Below are 26,532 nucleotides of genomic sequence, written 5' to 3'. Positions count from 1 at the left end.
AAGGCAATGCAAAACACACATGAAAAGGAAGGAAGATTAGAATACGGATTCATGGATAGAGAGGTCGAGAGATTAAGTCACACAAGCAGAATAAGTGAGTTTTCAGTTTCTTTTTGAACATGTGTGTAGACTCTGTGTTCCTGAGATCTAACGGCAGGGCATTCCAAGCTCGTGGAGCTGCTATATTAAAGGCTCCCTTGAGGGCTTTAGTTGTTTTACAGCGTACTGTTTTTAAGAGATTGGTGTTGTTAGATCTTAAAGGAATAGTGCGCTCAAAAATATTATTGTCCCGAGCGTTCGGACATGTAGTTTTAACCATACGTTGATCGATTGTAAAACATTTCCTATGCACCTTACCTTAGTTTTCCTCACTTTTACACATGCGAAATAAGGCAGCAGGGCGCGGCCATCTTGTGCTAATCTTATCCGTTGCCGCATTGCCCTAAGGAGAACTGCCATCACTGCACTAAATCATATCCCCTGCCCCTGAAGCTGACACCACTATTCCTAGTGATATTCTCTGCCTATTTTCATGACGTTAGTGTGTATCATAGCCAAATGCGCCCATTCATCACCTACCTCTTGACCTTAGTTGACGCAGAACCTGGAATATCAACACACAACTCCTCTCACAGCACAGCGCGTCCCAAATCGGAATAGAAAACTCTATTTTTATAGGAAACACCAATTTATAATGTGCTTTTATTTCACAATAAACGCTCCAAGAACATCCGTCAATTTCCATTTCATATCCATGGATAGTTACAAACATCCCCTTACAAATGCTCGGAGACGGCCACTGATGACTGGGCATGGATACATGCACAACCTGTTACAGACAGACACTCTGAGACAGCCGCTGACACACAGACATGGATAATCACAAACATCCCCTTGCAGACACTCAGAGACAGCCACTGATGACTGGGCATGGATACAGGCACAGAAAAACAATACTGTTGAACCGTGTAGTTCTTGCGCTCGCTTTTAAGTCATTACATTGGTATAGATCACTCAGATACTGTTCTCCTTGTATTCCAGCACTTTTTAATTTCTGCTATTCTGTTTCTTGGATAATCATTGAATTGATGTCATTCAAACAGTTAACATTACTTAGTGCATGTTTATGCACAAAAAACAAAAAAACAAATCTAGGTAAACCACTTACATTTTTTACAATTACTCTCTGTTGTATCCAAATAGATTTGTCATGCCCATCCCTTTCCGACACGTGTTTCCCCGTCTTAAGTGAGACGGTTCAAGAGGGGTTTAGGTGGCTAGTTTGGCTGTTTGATGATTATCTATTTAATTATCCTCAGATAGTGTCATTATATACGTAGTTAATTCCCAGATGTTGTATTTCTAGTGCTGAGAAAAATGAGAAAAGAAAAATTCAAAATACAGTTGAAACACGCATTTGGGTCATGTTGGAGACAAGTCTCAATTATCCTGGTTGCGAGCCAGCTATGAAAAGAAAAGTGTACTGACATTATTGCACTGTTAACTTTCGCTATTTGTGGGTTTATTCTGATGTGGATCCGTCTAGCTCTCTGCCTGTTTAAAGCATTCATCCGTAGAAATAATAGGTCTGTTTGGAACATTAATAAAAATACTCAGTCTCACCGTGCTGCATTTACAGAGAGCTCTTTGCAGGCAATACTTGTATTTGCATACCAATCCCTGTCCTGAGTTCTTCTGCCTATTCATTTTTGTTTACTTAAGGTTAAAATAGAAATCAAACTACTGCTGCCCTTTAATGGTCCTATCTAATCGAGGTGGCCGATTTCGTATTCATTGTTAGTTATTAATCCGTTAGTTTGTTTGTTACAGGCACAACCTGTTACAGAGAGACACCCAGAGACGGCCGCTGACACATGGACATGGATAGTTACAAACATCCCCTAGCTGGCACTTGGGGGAAGCCACTGGTGTCTGGGCATGGATACATGCACAACCTGTTACAGACAGACACTTAGAGACAGGCACTGACTGCAATACAAGGATCATCACAGACTTACAGACACTAAGTGACAGCCATTTAAAAATGGACATGGAAACTGGCAGAAAGATACTAAAAGAGGACTCCTGTCTGTTTAACATTTCTTGGCTCACCCCCTCAAGAGCCCTGGTTCTCTCTAGGCTGGACTATTTTGACAGCCTCTTTCTCAATCTTCCTACTTCTCCTCTCCATCCCCTACAACTCATCCAGAACAGAACCGCAAGACTTATCCTTGGCCTCGAGTCCAGGGACTGCATGTCTCTGGCACTGAAATCCCTCCACTGGCTTCCAGTGGCTGCAGGGATCAAGTTTAAGACCCTCTGCATAATCCAGAAGGCTTTCTGGGGCCCGGGCCCGCACTACCTTCAACCCTTTGCAGAGGAGGAGCCAAAAGCCTCTACCGGAAATCCCGCCCCCGTTTTTGCCTATATGTTGGGAACCGAAAATTGTGACAAGCAAAACACCAGTAATGATGCCTATAGCACGAAAAGCCTTTGAGACCAGATACCCATTGAGAAAACCGTTATTCATGTATCCTCAGAGAGCTGACAGCCTCTTAGAAGTCCCGGAAGAAGTGTAAAGATGAATGAAAGAGGAGAGTGGTGACATCACATGAAGCAAAGACAACGCACCAAGAGGAGATGCCAAGAGATAAGGCAAATGGACCCTATAGAATCTGATGACGGAATAAAGAGTCGAGTAACATTTCATGTGCGGAATGAAGATTGCACGTGGGAAGAACACTGAAGAAAATCTAAGACACTTTATAACTGTACAGATGCTGCAATGCAAGTAGACTAAGTAACCATGAAGGCTGGCTTTATGTAGTGAATACACTGCAGGCGGTGCCCCCAATAAATATATATAATCTGGATGTTCCACGTCGCATTTTAGCAAACCAGGACCTCAGTAGCAAAAGGGTTGAAAGTGGGGTGCAGCAGAGAAAAGCAGCTGAAGATGGAGGAAGAATTGAGAAGACTTTTCTGGCCCAGTGTCAAGGGTTGAGGCAGCCAAGAAACTGGTAATCTATTCGAGAAGATAGAATGAATGTGAGAAGCGAGGCGAGCTCCTGTTGAGGTGCAATGGAAAAACACTGAGTGCCATGTTTTATACATTTTAATAGCATTACATGCGCAGAAGTAGCTAAAACACGGTCTCCTGTCACATGGGGTAGATGGAAAAAAAACTTTGGGCAAGCTACACCGAAACAGAAGATAAGAACGTGCTCGCACTCCCTTCTATTCTCAGGCGCAGTGATACTTTGCAAGGCCAAGTTCAAAGACAATTCGAATGGCAGACAGCAGGAGTGATGATGGGTTAATTGGTTGGGGAGGCATGGTCAAGTCCACCCACAAGCCCCTGGGGTACCAGTTTGCGTGCTGCTAGCGAGTGGAATATTCCAGAAGGGTTCAAGCGTGCCAACCAATTATAGAGGGCCACGTAGTAAAGAGCCCTATAGTTTGAGAGCCAGTGAAACGTTGTTTATTTGATGACAGTGAAGATGATTTGCACTAAGGGTGGGCATAGTTGTCCACCTGACTATAGAGACCCAACCATAATCCTATCCCCCATAGAATGTGTACCTAGATGTTCCCCATAGACCAACCACAATCCCAGATATGTTTTCTTAGATTGCCACGTAGTATGATGTCAATGATGACAAGTTTTTGCTATAAAAGTGTATTTTTTCATGTAAAGCGTTGAGAGATATGATTTGAGACATCCGTTGATGTCCGTTGTATTGCCTTTTTTAGACAATTGATAATAAAACCGTTACATTTTGCCAACGTCCTGAGTCGGTCTTATTATTGGTGTAAGAGTAAATTCTGCATCCCCTTCCATCCAATAAAGCGTTCGAAAGGGCCTACGGGCTCACGTGGTAGCAGAGATAGGTCCCATCGACCAGTAAGTTTTCAGCATTTCGGACGATCTTACACCCTCTGCCATCTAGCCTAGATCGCAAGATATCCTGTGAAGATCGATCGGAGGATTATAGAATTCTTGCAAGAAAAAGCGATATAGGTGGGACGGGTCCCTCTTTCATGAAATCCCTTCTGGTTTCCCCAGGTGCCTTGCGGACAGAAAGTGAAAGTGGCTGATTGGAGAAGGGGAGACAATACTGAAGGCCTTGAGCTGAAGACTGAGGGGAATGGCAAAATAAGAGGATGGGATTGTGGTAACGTAGAAAAGTAACGTGGGTTGTTTAAAGTATAACGAAGAGCGTTTAAAAGTAAAACTAAGAACATTTTAAGAGCCCGGTTTCTTACCTCAACGCAGCTCTAGAAGGAGTCATTTCAAACCCCTATGGTTGTATAAATAGGCGGCACATAAACAGGTTTATGATAGGGAATGACGCAATCCTCCAAACAGAGTATTTTAGGGGCTAGGTGAAAAGGAGTGCCATGGTAAATATGTAAAAAGAGTCTGCAAGTCTGTTTATCTGTGTGTTGTGTATTGAAAAGGTGTCGAAGAGTGAAAAGAATAAGCTGTGTAAAGTTGAAGTAGGTTATTGTCGGCGGCGACCGAAACGTAGGTTGAAATAATTGAGAAATGGAGGCTTTGAGCGTGAAGGTTGGAGCGCGTTAAAAAAAAATATATATAAAATACATGGTCGCCGTAGTGTCCCTGTAGTTATGGTTAAGTTGGTGTTTCCATAGGAAGAGCACTTTTTGGGTGGCTTATAACTTTGCTCCCTCTGGACGAATCCTCACCAAACTTTGCAAAAAGTATATGGCCCACTCTGAATTTTATTGCAAAGTTTGGAGATGTTTGGTCCAGGGGGGGCAAAGTTATATGGGGGGTCCCAAAACTTTTGTTTTTTACTATAGACATAATGGGGAAAAACTTTGCGCACGGCCACAGGCCGAACCGCTGGACGGATTTACACCAAATTTGCGGCAGGAGCGGCGGCTTGGTCCCGAAAGCGTGCTTTTGCAAATTTGGTGTAAATACGTCCAGTAGTTTTTTTTTTAAATGACCAAAACGTAAGGCAAAAAAATTAGTGATATCTGTGTTCGCTTCGCGGACGGACTTCCCTGTTCGCTCCGCGGACAGCACCCCAATTGGCCCATGGCCTTGCGTCATGTCCGTGGACATGCGACGTGTTCGCTGATTGGATGGCGAGGGGCGTGGAGCGCGTCAGATTTTCTGTGGCGCCCGCCTTGTATTCGCCGTCGACCGCGTACAGCGCAGTGAAACGCAGTGAAACGTGGATAAAAAATTGTATTTAGTGCCGTGTGTTGGTGTGTAAGAGTGTTTGTCCGCGGAGAACACGGCTGTTCTGACATTTTGTAAATAAACTAAATGGTGGGGTGTTTAGAGGACGGAGTATGTGTCCTTTTTGTTCGCAAGGAAGGTAAAATTGAGCTATCAACACTCGCAGTGTACTTAATTGTTCGTAAATACACAAACTGGGGGTGTCCTCAGGACGCTGTCCGTATTGTAATCTGTCTAGTTGAATGTGTTCTAAGAACACTCGCGGTGTCCCGAAATGGTTGCAATTACACAAAATGGGGGTGTTCTGAGAACGTTGTTTGTATTGTTAGTTGTCAGGGTGAAAGTGTTTTAAGACCACTCCTTTTGTCCGCTGATAGTACAATTTCCTATGGGCCTCACCCGACTTTTTGTCCACTAAAGAAACGATAAATCCGGCTGGTGTGCGCTGACATTATGTGCTAATTATATGACTGGCGCTATTGACCTGGCTGACTTGCTTTTGCGACACTAAATCATATCTCTCGCCCCTAAACCTGACATTATCAAAGCATTCATATTCCCCGCCTCTCTCCGTGACATTACAGGGTGCGTCATCAAACGCGCCCAGTCCTCTCCAGTCCTGCGTGACTTTACACAGAACCCGGAAGACAACACATATTGGCCCTCATTCCAACCCAGGTGGTAAGTTCCCTACTTTACCACCATGGTGTAAACTCTGTTTACACCATGGTGGATGGCGGATTTACCGCCCCATTCCAAGGTGAGTGGGGCGGTGAATCCCCAATCCCCATTTAACCTTCCCCATTCCCATTTTTGCCCCATAGGGCTCAATGGGGATGGGGAAGGCGCTAATTAAGGCACCGTAAATTACGGTGCCGTAATTAGCTCCAAGGTCGCTTAGCGCCTTGGACTTTAACGCCTGCTAAAGGCAGGCGTTAAAGTGTGAAAAGGGCGTTAGGGGTTTAACGGCGCCGTAGCCGTTTACGGCGCCGTTAAGCCCCTAACGCCAGGGTTGTAATGAGGCCCATTATGTCACAACACAGCGGAATATGAAACAGTGATTTAAAAGCAAACAGCAAGATTGTAAATTTTGTAAAGTACATTTATTTGACATCAAAAGTTTAGAGACTATTCAGCAATTTGCATTTGTCTTTGTTGTCGATCCGCAAAAGTTCATGTTGAGGCACGCAATGTTCCTTTGCGGTACAGAGGCTGTTAGATCAGCTTACAACACAGTGTGCCACAATTCGGAATATGAAACTGTGGTTTAAAAGTAAACAGCAGGATTGTACATTTGGTAAAGTACATTTATTTCACATGAAATGTTTAGTGAATATTCAGAGATTTGCTAGTGTCTCTGCTGTCGATCAGCAAAAGTTTATTTTGAGCCACGCGCTGTTCCTTTGCGGTAGATAGGCTGTTGGTTTATGATAAAAGCAGTAAATGGTCGCTCTGATAATCGGAAGGTTGCTCCAACACCGAGCCATTAGACCACCCTATTGGTTGGTATGTTGTTTGTAGCCGCTAGTACTGCGTAAGGGCATATTGGTCCTTGGCGATTGTGCCATAAAATGGTGAGGGTCATGAAGTTGCTTATCTGGACCTGCACCTGGCAGTTGAAGACCCCATCCGCTGGAGTCTGAAAATCGTGACATAGGCAAAATGGGGCAACATACCTGTTTTAAAAAACATAAATTAGTCTCACCAGCCAATCTTCATTAAAAATCATCATTTTATTTATTAGGGCGTGAAAGTATTTGCTATCGAAGATAGTGCAACGGAGTATGTTAATAATAAAATAATAATATTTTCGCATTCATATAGCGCTAAGAACCGTGAGGTATGTAAGCGGTGGTTATTATTACCCACGGTGTGTGGTGCTCATTTATCGACCACGGAAGGATGAAAGGCTGAGTTTGGCCCTGCCGGGATTCGAACTTGCGTTAGCAAGCTGTGCACGGATGTCAAAGCGAGAGTTGTACTCGCTGTGCCACTTGACCGGCTACAGTGAAGGGGCACAGCGAGTACAGCGCTTGACCGCCTATAGACCGGTTAAATTATTTCGATTAACGCACCCTGTGTCGTCTGCCTTTTTCAGAGCCCTCTAAACGACAAGGGATCAATTTGGCGGTGATAGTGCGCGGTAGAAAACATTATGCCACTTTGAACGAACAAGTTCAACTTGAGCGGTCTTTAATGCTACGCTATTGTAATTATATTTCAGTATAAAATAATCTAAAGGGTTACTTACATTACAATTGTAATTTCCATTGTCTACGAGTAGTGCAGTCCCAAAATACGACTCTGCGTGTGCGAACGATCTTTCGCATAGTGATATAATATATAAAAGTGGTTTCGTTTCAGAAATGTCTTCCTTATCTTCTCTTACCTCTTAGCAACACTCCTTCAAGAGAAGTCTTTCATCACAATCTCTGTCTGTCAAGGTCAAAACACAATACAACCTTATAGTCGGCTTCGTGAGCCTCTCCGGGGCCCGAGAAAAAAATTGAAGCAGCTGACCTTCACTGTGAACGAGCATAAATTCTTACTTTGCAACATTCTGTGTAAAGGCATCTGTGAGAAGTTGGTTTTTGCACGCCATGTTTGTATATTGTTTGCGTGATATTAAAAAAAGTTTGTTTAAGGGACGTTATGGTTCCAAGTACAGCCGAAAGACCCCTGAAAATCGCAAGTTATGGTAAGCTATGCACCCATAACTCGCGCCACCACCGTGCACTGCTAAGACTAACACCCAGGACATCAAAGATGACATCGCAAATGTCATTGATGAAATCACTGATGACATCACATGTGTATGTACTTTTCATGGAATTTGTGTACTAGGGATTTTATTATAATGTTGCGAAAAAAGTGTCAAGGATAATTGAAATAAATATCATACCATTATTAGTGCTTTGAACGATGCATTGATATAAATAGCATTGTATTATGGGATTCTATCTAGTATACTGAGCTACTAATGGAGAAACATAGCATTGTGTGCAGAGAAGAAGATGAAAGTATAATATTTGTAATGTTAATATGTTGAATAATGAGATAATTGTCCTGAAATGTTTGAAAATTCACAAAAATGGGGGTGTAAGAGGACGTTCTTCGTATTGTGTGATTGCTTAGCTGTATGCAATGAGGGAATGGCACAGAGAGTAAAGTGGACGCAGTCCGCAGACACCGCGGCTGTCCATGGACAGGGCATGCTACATCCGGGTTTTTCCAGGAAATCCAACATGGAAAGAAGACTGTACGGATCAGCCAATCAGATGTCGAGGTTGTGGATTTGTGTTGAAAGAGACTGTGTGTGGTGAAGATGGCAGAAGTGGAGAAAGTCAGGGTGTTGCTGCTTGGAGATATGTTTGTGCATGGTTTACAACAGTATGCTCAATGCAGGCATGTTGCAAAGAACTTTGATGTTAAAGGAGTGGAGGTGGTGTGGAGAAGTGTGCCTGATTGCAATGTACAGGGAATTGTACAAGTTTGTGAAGATATGGCCACGATGAACAGTCCGCATGTGGTAGTTTTGCACTATGGTGCTTTCCATTTGGGCTATGTCAGTGCCCCTACTTGTTGGCAGATTTGGAACACTTGGTTCAAGCAGTAATGAACATCCTTCCAAATGCGAAAGTAATTTTTTCTGGATTACTACCTAGGGCAATATGGGACAATAGTTCAGTTTTTTGTCCTCAGCAAAACATTGCTAGGGGTGTCATCAACCGAGGCATGTGTGCCTTCATGGTTAGAGCTGGTATGTTCTTCTGTAATAATGAGAATATTGATGCCAGTAATACTGTTAATTCTAAAGAAGATGGCATCTCTTTATCTTTTACGGGAAATGCCTTTCTATTTTGGAATGTAAGGGTTGCTTTGGAGAAGGTTATGTGAAGATTTTAGGAGTAAAGTAAGAAAAAAAACCAAGAAAAAAAATACAAAATAACAGGTGTCTGTCAAGCATCTGTAAAAAAAACAAAAAAAACGGCTCTTTTCAGAGCCAACTTCAAAGGGGAAATGGGGCACACTATTTAAATTTACATTCACCACGCTCAGATTCTCGATATGTCCGCGGACATGGCGGTAGTCCGCGGACATCAAAAACACATGTCTGGCTCCCCCTTTTTTTTCTTTACTGACATATCTAGGCCACATGGTTTTGCTCAGTAACAGTCAAGGGGCCTCATTACGACCCTGGCGCTAAGGGATTACCGGTACCGGTAATCCCTTAGCGCCTGATTACAAGGTCCCTTTGCGGGTTCCCACCTTAATGGCTGGTTTTACCAGCCGTTAAGGATTGGACCCGCAAAGGGACCTTGGTGCTAATTACGGTACCTTCACAGTACGCAAAACTCTAATAAGAAAGCAGTTATCATTTCACTATTCAACATGGCAAGATTATGAATATTGCACCTTCATCATGTATGCTGCACACACTGCCTATGTTTCTGCATAAGTAGCTTACTATACTGGATAGAACTTCATAATAGAATGCTATTTATATCAATGCATTGCTTAATGCACTAATTAGCTCATGATATTTATCCCAATGATCCTTGACAGTTTTTGGTCAGCATTATAAGAATCCCTTGTACAGAGTTTTCATGAAAAGTAAATGCACATGTGATGTCATCAGTGATGTCATCAATGACATTTGTGATGTCATCTTTGATGTCCTGGGTGTTAGTGTTAGCAGTGCACGGTGGCGCGAGTTATGGTTGCTTATCTTACCATAACTGCCGAATTTCAGGGGTTTTTCGGTTTTACTTTGAACCATAACGTCCCTTTAACTAAGTTTTTTCACTGAATTTCATAGGTTTTTAGTAGCGCAACTTAACCATAACGTCCCTTTAACAAAGTTTTTTCACTGAATATATATATATATATATATATATATATATATATATATATATTTATTACATGGACGCGGTAGCATCCATGTAGTTATGGTTAAATTGGTGTTTCCATAGGAAGAGCATTTTTTGGGTGGCTTATAACTTCGCTCAATTGGTGTTTCCATAGGAAGAGCATTTTTTGGGTGGCTTATAACTTCGCTCGCTCTGGACGAATCCTCACCAAACTTTGCAAGAAAAGTATATGGCCCACTCTGAAGTTGCAAAGTTTGGAGAGGTTTGGTCCAGGGAGGGCAAAGTTATAGGGGGGGGGGCCCAAAACTTTTGTTTTTTCCCATAGACATAATGGGAAAAAACTTTGCGCACACCTACAGCCCAAACCGCTGGACGGATTTACACCAAATTTACGGCAGGAGCGGGGGTTTGGTCCCGAAAGCGCGCTTTTGCAATTTTGGTGTAAATCCGTCCAGTAGTTTTTTTCAAAATGACCAAAATGTAAGGCAAAAAAATTAGTGATATTTCCGTTCGCTTCGCGGACGGACTTCCCGGTTCGCTTCGCGGACAGCGCCTCGATTGGCCGAGTGGCTTGCGTGATGTCTGCGGACATGCAACGTGTTCACTGATTGGACGACGTGGGTCGTTGAGGGCGTCAGACTTTCTGTGGCGCCCGCCATCTTGCATTCGCCGTCGACTGCGGACAGCGCGGTGAAACTTGGTTTAAAAATTGTATTTAGTGGAGTGTGTTGGTGTGTAAGAGTGTTTGGGGAGGGTGGGGGAGTATGAGATAGGTTCAATGTTCTGTTTTTTTATGTGCTAGACGCTTTTGTTGTGTTCGATTTGTCGGCGGACAACACGGCTGTTCTGAAATTTTGTAAATAAACTAAATGGTGGGGTGTTCTGAGGACGGAGTATGTGTCCCTTTTGTTCGCAAGGAAGGTAAAATTGAGCTAAGAACACTTGCGGTGTCCTTAAATGTTCGTACATAAACAAAATGGGGGTGTCCTGAGGACGCTGTCCGTATTGTACTCTGGCAAGTTGAATGTGTTCTAAAAACACTCGCGGTGTCCCGAAATGTTTGCAATTACACAAAATGGGGGTGTTCTGAGAACGCTGTTCGTATTGTTCGTTGTCAGGTTGAAAGTGTTCTAAGAACCCTCCTTTTGTCCGCTGATAGTACAATTTCCTATGATCTTTACCCGACTGTTTGTCCACTAAAGAAACGATAAACCAGGCTGCTGTGCGCCGACATTATGTGATAATCCTATGCCTTGCGCCATCGACCTGGCTGACTTGCTTTTGCGACACTAAATCATATGTCCCGCCCCTAAGCCTGACATTATCAAAGCATTCATATTCCCTGCCTCTCTCCGTGACGTTACAGGGTGCGTAGCCAAACGCGCTCAGTCGTCTCCAGTCCTACACGACTTTACACAGAACCCGGAAAACAACACACATTATCTCACAACACAGCGCGCCACAATTCGGAATATGAAACTCTGGTTTAAAAGTAAACAGCAAGATTGTACATTTGGTAAAGTACATTTATTTCACATGAAATGTTTAGAGAATATTCAGCGATTTGCATTTGTCTTTGCTGTCGATCAGCAAAAGTTCATCTTGAGCTACCCGCTGTTCCTTTGCGGTACACAGGCTGTTGGTTTATGATAAAAGCAGCAAATGGTTGCACTGATAATCGGAAGGCTGCTCCAACAACGAGGCATTAGACCACCATAATGGTTGGTATGTTGCTTCTAGCCGCTAGTACTGCGTAAGGGCATATTGGTCCTTGGCGATTGTCCCATAAAATGTTGAGGGTCATGAAGTTGCTTACATGGAGCTGCACCTGACAGTTAAAGAAACCATTGGCTGGGGTCTGAAAATCGTGGCATTGGCAATACGGAAGAACATACCGGTTTTAAAAAACATAAATTAGTCTCACCAGCCGATCTTCATTAAAAATATTCATTTTATTTATTAGGGCGTGAAACTATTTTCTAGCGAGGATAGTGCAACTGAGTATGTGAACTTATTCCCATTAACCCACCCTGTGTCCTCTGCCTTCTTCAGAGCCCTCTAAACGACAGGGGACCAATTCGGTGGTAATAGTGCACGGTAGAAAACACTATGCCACATTGAACGAACAAGTACAACTTAACCGGGCTTTAACGTCACGCTATTGTTATTATTTTCCGGTATAAAATAATCTAAAGGGTTACTTACATTATATTGGCATTTTCCATTGTCTAAGCGTAGTGCAGTCCCAAAATACGACTCCGTGTGTGCCAACAATCTTTCTCATAGTGATATAATATATAAAAGTGGTTTCGTTTCAGAAATTTCATCCTTATCATGTCTTACGTTTTTGCAACACTCCCTCAAAAGAAGTCTTTTAGCACGATCCCTGTCTGTCAAAGTCAAAAAACAATAGAACCTTATATTGCGAGTCGTGGGCCTCTCCGGCACGCGAGCAAAAAATGGAAGCAGCTGACCTTCACTGTAAACGACCATAAATTCTTAGTTTGCAACATTCTGTATACAGCCATCTCTGAGAAATTGCTTTTTACACTCCATCTTTGTATATTGTTTGCGTGCTAATAAAAAAACTTTGTTAACGGGACGTTATGGTTAAGTTACGCTCCTAAAAACCTATGAAATTCAGTGAAAAAAACTTTGTTAAAGGGACGTTATGGTTCCAAGTAAAACCGAAAAACCCCTGAAATTCGCCAGTTATGGTAAGCTAAGCAACCATAACTCGCGCCACCACCGTGCACTGCTAAGACTAACACCCACAACATCAAAGATGACATCACAAATGTCATTGATGACATCACTGATGACATCACCTGTTTATGTACTTTTTATGAAATATGTGTACAAGGGATTCTTATTATAATGTTGCGAAAAAAGTGTCAAGGATCATTGCAATAAATATCATAACGTAATTAGTGCTTTGAACGATGCATTGATATAAATAGCATTCTATTATGGGGTTATATCTAGTATACTAAGCTACTAATGCAGAAACATAGCATTGTGTCCAGCATACAAGATGAAAGTATAATATTCGTAATGTTAATATGTTGAATAATGAAATGATAATTGTCCTGAATGTTTGAAAATAAAGAAAATGGGGGTGTTCTGAGGACGTTCTCCGTATTGTGTGACTGCTTAGCTGTATGCAATGAGGGAATGGCACAGAGAGTGAAGTGGAAATGGTAGAAGGGCTGTCCAAGAGTTACGCGGTCCGCGGACACCGCGGCTGTCCGTGGACAGGGCGTGCTACATCCGGGGTTTTCCAGCAAATCCAACATGGAAAGAAGACTGTAGGGATCAGCCAATCAGATGTTGAGGTTGTGGATTTGTGTTGAAAGAGACTGTGTGTAGTGAAGATGGCAGAAGTGGAGAAAGTCAGGGTGTTGGTGCTTGGAGATATGTTTGTGCATGGTTTACAACAGTATGCTCAATGCAGGCATGTTGCAAAGAACTTTGATGTTAAAGGAGTGGAGGTGGTGTGGAGAAGTGTGCCTGATTGCAATGTACAGGGAATTGTACAAGTTTGTGAAGATATGGCCACGATGAACAGTCCGCATGTGGTAGTTTTGCACTATGGTGCTTTCCATTTGGGCTATGTCAGTGCCCCTACTTTGTTGGCAAATTTGGAACACTTGGTTCAAGCAGTAATGAACATCCTTCCAAATGCAAAAGTAATTGTTTCTGGATTACTACCTAGGGCAATATGGGACAATAGTTCAGTTTTTTGTCCTCAGCAAAACAATGCTAGGTGTGTAATCAACCGAGGCATGTGTGCCTTTATGCTTAGAGCTGGTATGTTCTTCTGTAATAATGAGAATATTGATTCCAGTAATGCTGTTTATTTTAAAGAAGATGGCATTTCTTTATCTTTTATGGGAAATTGCATGCTGTTTTGGAATGTAAGGGTTGCTTTGGAGAAGGTTATGTGAAGATTTTAGGAGTAAAGTAAGAAAAAAAAAGAAAAAAAAATACAAAATAACAGGTGTCTGTCAAGCATCTGCAAAAAAACCAAAAAAACCGGCTCTTTTCAGAGCCAACCTCAAAAGGGAAATGGGGCACACTATTTAAATTTACATTCACCACGCTCAGATTTTCGATATGTCCGTGGACATGGCGGTAGTCCGCGGACATCAAAATCACTACCTAGGGGTTCAGTATGTTCTATGTTACATGTATATGAAGTCAGGGATATTATGGTTAAGTTGCGCTACTAAAAACCTATGAAATTCAGTGAAAAAACTTTGTTAAAGGGATGTTATGGTTAAGTTGCGCTACTAAAAACCTATGAAATTCAGTGAAAAAACTTTGTTAAAGGGACGTTATGGTTCAAAGTAAAACTGAAAAAACCCTGAAATTCGGCAGTTATGGTAAGATAAGCAACCATAACTCGCGCCACCGTACACTGCTAACACTAACACCCAGGACATCAAAGATGATATCACAAATGTCATTGATGACATCACTGATGACATCACATGTGCATTTACCTTTCATGAAAAGTCTGTACAAGGGATTCTTAGTGTAATGTTAATAAAAAAGTGTCAAAGATTATTGGAATAAATATCAGTGCTAATCAGTGCATTAAGCTATGCATTGATATAAATAGCATTCTATTATTAACTTCAATCCAGTATATTATGGTACTCATGTAGAAACATAGGCATTGTGTGCAGCATACATGAGGGAGGTGCAATATTCATAAGCTTGCCATGTTGAATAGTGAAATGATAACTGTTTTCTTATTAGACTTTTGCATGCTGTGAAACATGTGATAAGTAGATAATAAAACCCACTTACTACATAATTGCATTATTATAGAAAAACACAAAGAGACAACACCACATACAAATATGAGTATATACAAGGAAATTGAACTAAGTAAAAAAACAGCAGTAGTAGCAAAAAGTGTTCATAACCTAACTGATTACCTTTAAGCAGAGAAATGATTGCTCTGTTTCAAAGCTGCTACTTACCCTATGTATATATATGCCATGATGTGACTGGACCCTAAGGAACGTAGTGTGAATACAAGATAAAAAATAGGAGCATATACTGGGAAAGTACAGTAATAAAAAAACAACAGAACTATCAGAAAGTGCTGACAACTCTACTGATAATTTTAATGCACAGAAAGGATTGCTGTCTTTCAAGCTTGTGTCTTCCCCTATGTATATGTTTCATATGATATGACTGGACCCTAAGGGAATTATTGTAAGAACATACTTGAAGGATAAGTCTACGAATATAGTACATTTACAATTTTTAGTTCCTGACTGTTACTGAAGAAAATCATGTGGCCTAGATATGTCAGGAAAGGAAAAAAGGGGGAGTCAGACATGTGATGTTATCAGTGATGTCATCAATGACATTTGTGATGTCATCTTTGATGTCCTGGGTGTTAGTGTTAGCAGTGCACGGTGGCACGAGTTATGGTTGCTTATCTTACCATAACTGCCGAATTTCAGGGGTTTTTCGGTTTTACTTTGAACCATAACCTCCCTTTAACAAAGTTTTTTCACTGAATTTCATAGGTTTTTAGTAGCGCAACTTAACCATAACGTCCCTTTAACAAAGTTTTTTCACTGAATATATACATATATATAATATACTTTTTTTTAAAAAAAACTTCTGTGTAAACGATGGTAAGTATTGACAGTCAATTGAGACATGTCACAATGGGAGATATTACTCCACTGATGCTCCTGTGTAAAACACTGCCAAAACATATGCGTAAGCTCAAACAGTATAGTGCGGAATGGGTAAAGGGCACATCAGATACAATTTTCATGCTATGGCCAATAAGGGGGATCCCTGTCAAAGGCAGTATTGCAACACATGACCACATACTTGCACGCTGCATACACAGGAAAGACATTGGAGAAAAGATTAGCTATTTTAGAGCTCTGGAAAATGTACCAGGAGGAGCGGGAGGACCCGCCGCCTGAGGAATGGATGCTTAGCCAGCATGAGGAGGAAGGTGTTGAGCCTTCTGCTCCCTTTACCTCGCCAGAAGTAAACGGTTATAATGCAGAAAACGTAGGATTGTATCCGGTAAAAGAACTAAAAGCAGTGGCCGGGTATAGTAATCAGATATATGAACCACCTGCTTATAGCAGTGACGATAGTCCAGAAGAGACTAGAAGAAAGGAGGAGCTCTTTAAGATCTTACAGAACAAGGAACAGAAAAGTGAACGATCAAATGTAACCACACACCTAGAACGATAGATTAAGAGATGGAAAAGAGAAAATGATCAAGCTGATGAGTTAACGCTCATACACAACGAATGGATGGGTGGACAAATATTGTTCAAGCTTGATGAGAAAAGTATTGAGGAAGTCAGGAAAAGTGAAGATCAAGACGAGTAGGACAGAAAAGACACGGAACGATGAAAAGAGACTGTTGGAGGATGAACATATGAGAGTAGGCAGAGGCGAGAACAGATGTATCAGGAAGAACAGTAAAAGAATGAAAGGGCGGAGGAACAAAGGAAATATGACAACAGGCAGAGAGCAATATGCAAGAAAGGAAGAGAGAAGAGGAAGAAGAGCAGAAAATAAGGGATAAAAGGATGCAAAGACGAAGGAAAGAAGAAGAGCATAGAGCAAACAGAAGAAGGGAAGAAAAAAGACATGAAGAGGAAAGAGTTAGATGGGAAGCAAGAAAGTGAAGAATTAGATGACGAGATGGAGTTAAAAAGGAGACAGAGGGAGAGCGATATTAATCGCATTCAGAAAGAGTTAATGGAACCAAGTCCAGTGATATCGTGGGGCAATATAGAAGTTCCTCCTGTTACAGGGAGCAACATCAGGGCTGTCTAGGGTAGGCCTAGAAGAGAATTTTGACATGGGAAGCATCAGAGATATGATCGATAAAGCCTATCAAGACTTGAGAGAAAGTGGCAAATCGGGAACCTGAGGGAAGGGAGATCAGTCCCTGGTCTTCCAATGAGAGACCCGATCAGTCTCTAGCCTAGAGCCTACTCCTTAGACAGGCTGACTTTAGATAAGGGTGAAGGGGACGTGAGCCATACTTGCTAGGGGCTATATATGTTGGACGAAGAGAGAGAAACCTTCCGTGGGGAAGAGGGAGGAGGTGCATGCGGTCCCGAGGGATGTCTGCAGACAGACAAAGAAGTAAGATGGTCTGATCTAGAGATAGAATGCCAGATCCCATGGTGCGTCCAGAGCGTCCTAAAGGACGATTGCATAGCAAAAAGGGAGAGTCGCCACCATATGTGCCCAGGATGAGGTCAATCAGGTAGAAGGCAATCAGGAACCCTTGTCGCCACTATGGATAGGCAAACGATGGGAGCCGATTGTGGATTTAGGTGCACAGAGTTCCCTTTATTGGAGAAAGGAGGGGCCAGACCGCAGTACCTCCTATGTCCACAAATGCATAAGGATAATTTGAGATGTAAACTTCCCAGTTTAACAGCGGGTGCGGGAAAATGGATCTATGAGCTAGAGAAAATGACAGGGGAAATTCTTTAGCAATAGGGGACATTAAGGGTCTCCTAGCAGCCATTCTTGGGGAAAGGCCTGATGACATTTTTACGGTAGCAGATTATTCAAGTGTCACGGCACAGAACACAGTGCACGATGGAGTGCCATTAACAATTGTACATCAGATGTCTGGAGAGCGCTTAGGGTGCAGTATCCAAACACGGGTGCAATTATGGCACATAAGTTGAAAGAAGACAAAGATCCACTTGCTTAAATTCAGAGTATTCAGGAACAGTGGACTCTTGAAACACGGGAACCGTGGGGAAAATCAGTGGCAGTATTTTACCACATATTATGCCAGAGATTGCCAGAACAAGTACAGAGAAAGCTCAAGAAATTAGTGGGAATGGAATCGAAGCCATGGGCAGAAATACAGTTGACCATAGTGCATCACTGTCGGCTGCTGCAGGAGAAAAATAGGAAGAAGCTAGAAAACTTGAGGAACCCAAGTTAGTTCAGAAGAAATTGTCAAAGTACGCCATAGAAGGGGCAGTATTGGCAAGCCGAAAATGATTGGGAATACAGCAAGTAGTGGGTACATTGCAGGTGAATAATCAACACCAAATGGATCAAGGAGAGAATGGGTTTGTGCCACAAGACAGAGGAATGGGCTACAGAGGAAGGGGTGGTTTTCAGGACAACCAACACGGTTTCCAGAATATGCAGAATGATAACCCGAATGTGCAAGGAGGTTTTAACCAAGGTAGACAAATCAGAATAGTTCCTCCTGTATGTTGGACATGTGGGATGACAGGGCACATTGCGCGCCTGTGTGGAAGCCAAGGGTATGTCAGAATGGCCATTTCTCAAGAGGGGGGATAGCTTATCCTCCAGCATATAGCTTACATGCTAGGGACAGGTTCCCCCAAGATCAAACAAGGCATCAAAGACAAAGCTGCAAATGGAACAGGCACTGCAACCACAGCAATCGCCATTGAATCCTCCACAAGGGCAGTCGCAGCACGCACCCATGCAGATACAGCAGAATGCAAACACAGGACAGTTATTGACACCTAGAGTAGGGGGTGTCACTGTGGTCGGAGGAAGTCCTTTCACTGGTATGGGGATATGCATGTATCCACAATAGGACCGCTCACAGTGTGACTTGATGTGTTCAGTACTATCAGTGACACCAGACCCCCAACAGGAACCAAGGGTTGATGTGACAATAGGAGGCAAATCTTTTTCTTTTTTAGTAGACACTGGGGCTACTCATTCATGAATACGAGAGGGAAAATACTCAATGTCAGGAAATGCCATTAATGCTCAAGAATTCTCTGGAGCTACGAGTCGAGTTCCTTTTACTGATGAATTACCAGTCTCTATAGGAGAGTGTGACAGGTCTGTTCCATTGTTGTATTCACGGCAGACACCAGTTAACATTCTAGGACGAGATTTAATGACGAAGCTTAACATGACAATTTGTTTTACTGATGAAGGCATAGTGTGCTCTACTCCAGGGTTCCATTATATGAATGTGGGTGAATTTATAATGGCATTTCCAGGGCAAATGGCTGTGTGAGGAATGCCACTGTAACCAGAAGTTTTTCTTTATAGGGTATGCATTTTGTTGACATGGCTACCCTGCTTAGTGGGAAAGATTATGAGAGTACCTGATGAATTCTTGTTCAGCCCACATATACCTTTGTACGAAGAGGTGGGACAGACTATTCCCCTAGAGTTAAATGCAGCCATAGTTCGAGGGGAAATGGCCATGCTCGAAGGAACAGATGTTCAGGGCAGGCCATGGAGAGAAGTGATTGCCATTGGGGAAGGGTATAGACTGACTGACGTCACTGATGAAGACATGTTTAGAGATGATCCGTCAGCTGATGAAGTAATATTCAAAATGAGTATTACATATTGGAATCAGAATAGAGAAAAGAGAGATCCCACAGCGAATGATCATAGTGCGTCCGCACCCAGCATTTTTTATGAGGATTTAGAAAAGGTACAAAACTCTTTATGTACTACAGGCCCCTACGACGTAGGCCTATTGAAGGAGGTAGGGAAGGTTAGGATAAAGTTGAAGCCAGGAGCAATTTTACCTCGAGCAATACAGTACCCAATGTCTCGAGAGGCAGATGAGAGTACTATTTCAGCCCTGATGGAACAAGGTATTTTAGTGACATCAGAGTCACTGTGCAATACTGTGGTGTATCCTATCCTCGACCAAACAGTCCTTTTCAGCATTTACATATTAATTATGTTGACATGCTTCAAGTATGTAGTGGATACAGATATATGATAGTGGTGGTGTGTCCCTTTTCCAGGTGAATTGAAGCAGGTCCTTGTGCGCACCCTGATGCCACTTGTGCAGTGAAGTTTTTAGCCCAAGAAGTCTTTCCCAGATGGGAAGTGTTGTGAGGTGCTGAGATCTGACAATGGACCCCATTTTGTTAATGTGGTATTTGAACAGATTAGCCTATTGCTAAGTATAAAGCACCAGTTTTCTTCTGCTTATCACCCGCAAGCGAACGGGATATGTAAGAGACTCAATGGGCTCCTTGAAGAGAGAATTGCAAAACTCAAATTGACACTGAAAAAGTGATGGCTGTATTGCCTGCCCCTTGCATTATATGCATCAACGAATCAGCCTGGGTTGGACCACCACCTCACACCCCACGGGCTAGTGACAGGGAGGCGAATGAGAATGCCTTTGTCTCCTCCATCGAGGAGCAGAAGTGATGCCCAGAAGACTGCAGAAATGTTATGAAATGGGTTACATGCTTATTTGACATGTATGACCGCCAGTATCTCTGTCATTTCAGATCAACTCAAACGCCAGAGGAGTCGGTCTCGGAACACAGATGAGGACCATTCAGCAACCAGAGCTGTAGAATTACTACCTGCACCTAGACTTTTTATTGGAGATCCAGTCCCAATAAGGAATTTCACCAGGACGTGGCACGAGCCACGCTTTAGTGGTCCCTACTTGGTGGAAAACATTACTCCCTCAGCAGTGAATATCCAAGGGAGACGCGATTGCATCCATTTGAGCAACGTAAAGCCATACGCTGGTGAGACGGACGTACCCCGGACTAATTCAAAAGCAAGACAAGCAGAAGTTCAGCATGTGCAGACCCGATCGATAACGAGGGCGAAGGGCGATAAGGTTGCTGATTTAAATAAATGCAAGTGGGGATTTGGACTGTGGCTCACCCCGGACACTCTTTATAGATGATATAGCAGGAGTGCAAACTCAGTTCTTGAGTCACAGGAATCTTTTGAATTGGAATTTAGAAAGTGTTGACGTACTATAAATATGCCAAACCTACAGTTTGAATTTGACGACTCGAAACGTGAGCAGTTTCCAAACTCGTTTCTCACTGAGTTTCTGTTTGGTTAATCCAAGGGTCCTGACAGATGCCGATGCCTATAGGCTTCTTTTCACTGTTTTCATTCTTGGAGCTTATCCTGCTCTTATTGGGCCCAGTGTTAATATATGCACATTTTTGCATGATCCTAAAAATGGCGCTGCAATCGGGAGGCTGCTTCTGACGATAGTTGAACAGATCCTGCAGTTACCTGACCATTTAACAGAGTTGCATGATTTAAAAGGTTTTTTCCTTCCTTAAAGCAGTATACCGGCACAATGAGGAATGTCGAACATGGTACAGTTTCGGAAAGTGAGCAAACTCAACGACATGTGGAGAATCATAATTGGTGGGGTTTAATGTATTGGTGCATAATATATGCATGCTCAGTATTTATTGTTTTCCTGATTCTTTTGGTTCATACTGTTTATTTCATTGGTCCAAGTAAGGTAGAAATCCCTTTGATTCTTCCCACTCCAGTATCTCATGCAGAGTTGTCCATTACTGAAAGACTAAGACCATTTGTGATGTTTGTGATTTTCCCCACACCAGTAGCTCATGTAAGGTTGCCTATTGCTAAAGCGAATGTACCAATGATCTCCCCTGTAGAGAAGACCATTACTGATATGCTTCTGGAATATTATGCTAGCACTTACTTTGCAAGAGGGAGACATGGGAGAAGCACAGAGGAAGATGATAATGGGATAAACAGATACTTAGTACAGCACACCTGGGTAACAACATTTGGTTATAAGCACATGAAAAAGTGGGAGAGAGAACATCTAAACAGAGTTGCTACGTTTGTGCTCTCATGCCTTATGCCATGAATGCAGCCCGAACTTTCATTGCTAAAGAAATCCTAGAGTATGATGCCAGATGTCTCGTTCACCTTGCAGCGTGCATGACAAGAGGCCAGTTTCAAGGGAATTGGGCCACTTTGCGATGGAGATCAATATGGTCGTTCCCATTCGAGGATGATTATATCAAGACTACACAAATGGAAAAAGAGCCTGCATGGAAAAGAAGATGCTTATGTATTCAGTGTCAGTACAAGATGAAGTGGCTTAAGAGGATGGACTGTCCTGACAAGGAAGAAAGGCCTTTGGCACCTGCATGCTGGGAACGAACTCAGACGTTAGTCTATGGATGAGTGAGAACAAAGAAAGGATGGGAAGAGGGTCTGAAGTCCTGTCCATCTCATCTATTGAAGTCAGAATGCGTGCGATAAGTACAAAAGATGAATGATAGTGTTTAAAGTCATGGGCCGACCGTGCTAAATTGCTGACATGGGTAGAAGATGAATCGGGTCCAATGACGGTGATCCCATTGATGAATGCGACATTGTGCTTCCAGAGAAAAGGCAAAAGATACATTGGAGCTAAAGAAGGGTGCAAGACTACAGTTGATGTCTCTAAAATAGGAACAGGGACAGCCGTCCTAATGGATCGATACTGGGCCTGTGGATCTAGAGCCTATATGAAGTTGCCCGAGGATTGGGGAGGAACATGCTCCATAGTGATCATTCATGTTCCAGCGTTGGTGATTCCGAAGAGTGACCTGAAGATTTGAGAGTTTCCGAAAGCAGATGCTCACATGAGAAATAGGAGATCAATAGGTTTTCTCAATCGAACAAAAAGGGAGAATTACTTTTCAGCGAAGTCCATGGAAGCCTATGATTCTATCCCGTATGAACACAGGTTTTTCAGTCAAACTCCTGCAGTATTCACGACTATCTTTATGCCAGGGATCCATATGATGGCTAATGCAAAGTGGTTGCAAATCACTCGCTGGGAGCTCCAGCAGACGATCAACACTACCATAAAGATTGATGACTTTCCAGAACAGATATGTCCTGGACATGATTACAGCCATGGATGGAGGTGTTTGTGCCACAATCGAAGAATCATGTTGCACATTCATACCTTCTCACGATTGCGAGAATGGGACCTTGACAGAGGCCATAACACTGCTAATGAACTTGTATACCAAGATAAAAGATGAAGTGGAAGATATGGCAGATGACAGCTGGTTTGCATCGATCTTCTCATTGGTTCCACAATGGATGGAGAATATTTTCAAGTTTCTCAGAGCACTGGTGATGATCATGTTTGGATTATGTGTGATAAGAATAATAATCACCCAGTAAAAGAAGATAACAAAGAAATCAGTACGAATGAAGACCATGATCGATGTCGAGTCTGGGTTTGAACCCAAGGAGCTGACAGATGAAGAAATCGGAAAATATATAGAAGCAAGCATTCTAGCACCTGAAGGAACGAAGTTCCTGTATCCAAGGAACCACAAGAAGTATGTGGGACGATGGATCTATTGTAGCCCGAATGGACAATGTAGCCACATGACATGGTGTAGTGGTGATCATGTAAAATCAGCAGGATCTCGGAAAGGAGTAATTAAGATATGGACTCCAAAGAAGCACTTTTTCAGACGAGGATGCCTAGACGTGAAGACTGATGGAGAATAGTCGATGAATCAACCAGAGGGGCCGGGGGAGGAGTGTAGAGGAGGAGCCAAATGCCTCTACTAGAAATCCCGCCCCTGTTTTGCCTATATGTTGGCAACCGGAAATTGTGACAATCAAAACACCAGTAATGATGCCTATAACACGAAAAGCCTTTGAGACAAGATATCCATTGAGTAAACCGTTCTTCATGTATCCTCTGAGAGCTGACAGTCTCTAAGGAGAAGTCCTGGAAGAAGTGTACAGATGAATGAAAGAGGAGATTGGTGACATCACATGAATGAAAAACAACTTGCCAAGAGGAGATGCCAAGATAGAAGGCGAATGGACCCAATAGAATTTCATGACGAAATAAAGAGTTGAGTAACATTGCATGTGCAGAATGAAGATTGCACGTGCGAGGAACACTGAAGAAAATCTAAGTCACTTTAGAACTGTACAGATGCTGCACCGCCAATAGACTAAGTAACCAGTAGGCTGGCTATATGTAGTGAATAGACTGCAGGCGGTGCTATATATATTATATAGGACAGCCATCCTGCTGTGTGATTGACAGCCAGGCTGTGTGAACGGGGGAAAACGGCATAAAAAGCAGGTCTCTGGGACTGGAAAGGCAGAGTCGCCACTGGAACGAAAGAACCAATGAGGAGCTGATGGAAGAGGATCCCTACCATGACTGAACCACCCGGTGAAGCCCTGCTGCAGGTCCGAATGTTCAGAATCCGACGACAGAGAAGATCCTACAGGAAACTTCTTCCCTTGAGCTGGTGGGACCAACCAGTTCACCCAAACTGCAAGCCAGGACCCCTCCTCTGGTCGAATTCGCTGTACAGAGCTACAGTGGGCCGGATAGCCAGGAAGGTCAGACCCTGCTTGGGTTTTAAGGAGCGCACCTTTTATTCGTTGCTTTGCTCTGCTGCTGGTTTCTTCCCTGGGTAGCGCAGGACCCTCCAGTCTTCCTACTTCTTGTCAGTTCGACAGTCGCTTCAGGAACCATGAGCCTCCAGGAACGTCTGCCTCAGCTACAGCTTCTTCTCCGTTTTAAGGTACTGTGCAAATCCGGTTGTTTGTTCCGTTCAACCGTGGTGAAAGTGTCCAAACTCTTTCTCCAATCCGAGGGCTTGTCCTTCTCTTTGAACTAACTTTTCTGCCAACCAACCACGTCCGGAATCTGTGGCACGAACTTTACCGCACACTCCCCTGACCTGTGTGATCTTGAGCAAAAGACTTTTGACCCAGTGACTTTGGCTCTAAGCCTTTTTAACCTGATTCTGTCATTGAAGTTCCTCTTGTTCAATTGCCCTGAGTACTTACCTGTTGGTTTGGTTCCTTTTCTATTAACTTGGTCTTTCCCTCCTTTTTAAAAGTTGCTGGAGTGCCATTTTTCTCCGACTTCATATTGTGAGCTTAACTGGTCTGGAACTTATTGGGAGTGGTGTGGTGTATTAAGAGTGTGATTTTTGAACTGCTATAATAGTGAAATGTTATATACCTGAAGAGTAAAATAAATGTATATTATTTTACTTGAAAACCTTGAGTCAGTGTTTGCTTGAATCATAGTAATTGCTGTCCTTTGTGTAACTATTTGATACTGCTCACTTGCTCTTGAGATAAGTCTGGCTGCTCAGCCATCGCTACCACTTTATCTGTGTAGTACAGGCTTGTACCAAAGGTGAATTTGTACTGTCACTTGGAGTCTTAATTGTGTGTGGTGTTCCCAAAGGGTACTGCATATAATTCTGCCTAACAAACCACCTCCGTTTTGTGATTGTTTGATGCCAGCCCTGGGCAGTGGGGGACCAGTCAGAGGCCAGTCAGAGGTTTAAGACTATGGTTTGCAAACCATTGAAGAATTTCCTTGAGAGCCACAATTAAGGGAGACGGTGCACAGTGTTCACAACAACCCTCTCGCAACTTTCCAATGCGAATATTGCAATCTGAGGGCTGCTGAAACTACAATATTCAGCTCATGTTTACTGTTTTGTACCCATTTTTTGTTCTGCATCTCTATGGGGGTGAGGGTGGTCACTCTGCAGGTGTGACAATCAACCTTGTACCCCCTTCTTCTTCTTTCAAAGCAGCCTATGTCCACATCCTGTTTAAAAAGGTCTTTCTTGATGGGCTCTGAAAGCTGTGACCTAGCTGTGACATGCAATGGGCATGCAGGGGGCACCAGAGGCAGTTACAGGCCTCAGCCATGTCCCGCTCCTCTGCCACGACCCGGGTAATTTATTTATTTCTGCAATGCTGGTCAAGTACCTGTATCCGACCAACATTGCAGAAATAAATACATTAACCGGGTCGTGGCGTCACCAGGAATCAAATTTAGGAGGGGCACAGAGGGGGCCAAAGGCAAAAGTAGGGGCCATGGTCAACATAGATACAGAATATGTAAAGAATATTTACTTGGCAACACTGGTCAATGCTATTATCTGCATAATGAAGTACCTAATCACAAGTGACATGGAAGTGGTGTAAAGTGGAATTGATATATAGTTTGGCAAAGAAGCATCGTGAAAGAAATTGCGCCTCCCCACTGATGCGAGTCAACATGTAATGACATTATGTGCACTGGTTAATAGCCTTGCCTTTAATGTGCAGCACTACAAAGCTGGAAGACTCTGGCCACAAGCACGACATACAAAATAAAACATGTTGTTGTTCTCCTCAACAGGCATCATTTGTTGACTAAGCAAGGCCACCTCCAACTCGATCAGCTCGCCGCAGCAACACCTTTTCCAGTATACCTGATACTATCGCTGACCTCCCTCTCTGCCCTCCACCAGGTAAGAGCACTATCCTCATGAGTTTATCTGCATTAGCACAAAGCTGATCAAGCACAAAGCACAAAGCAATGACTAATTTTTCAGTAGCAGTTTATTGTTTCAGCTCCCCTCTGGCTGCCTGCCACGTGAGAATAAGAGCATTCCTTTGTATTAATTTGTATTTAAGTAGCATCCCAAATGTGCCACAGCCTGTGTCCGCACCCACCCCAACTGACTTGTATATCACATGCCAAACACTGCTTCTCTACCAGCATTGTTATAGATTTGTTGGACAATACTATGAGTGAGGCTTTTTTCAATCATGCCATACAGTGTGGCCCAATGTTCTGCCTATATTAAAACC

The 26,532-nt window shown here is 42.8% G+C and overlaps 1 long non-coding RNA gene across 1 annotated transcript in view; it reads left to right on the top strand.

Annotated features, from left to right (window-relative positions):
* LOC138492759 (uncharacterized) overlaps positions 1-26,183 on the top strand; it is a 450,582-nt gene extending 424,399 nt beyond the window's left edge. Inside the window, exon 6 of the long non-coding RNA XR_011276260.1 lies at positions 26,078-26,183. This is a non-coding gene — a long non-coding RNA (uncharacterized lncRNA). The remainder of the gene's footprint in view (positions 1-26,077) is intronic.
* The last annotated feature ends 349 nt before the right edge of the window (positions 26,184-26,532 follow it).

Source organism: Ambystoma mexicanum, chromosome 10 (genome assembly GCF_040938575.1).
Source record: "Ambystoma mexicanum isolate Mex_15411 chromosome 10, UKY_AmexF1_1, whole genome shotgun sequence".
NCBI lineage: Eukaryota > Metazoa > Chordata > Amphibia > Caudata > Ambystomatidae > Ambystoma > Ambystoma mexicanum.
The sequence above is the reverse complement of the archived record's forward strand: the minus strand, read 5'-3'. Positions and strand labels throughout refer to the sequence as shown.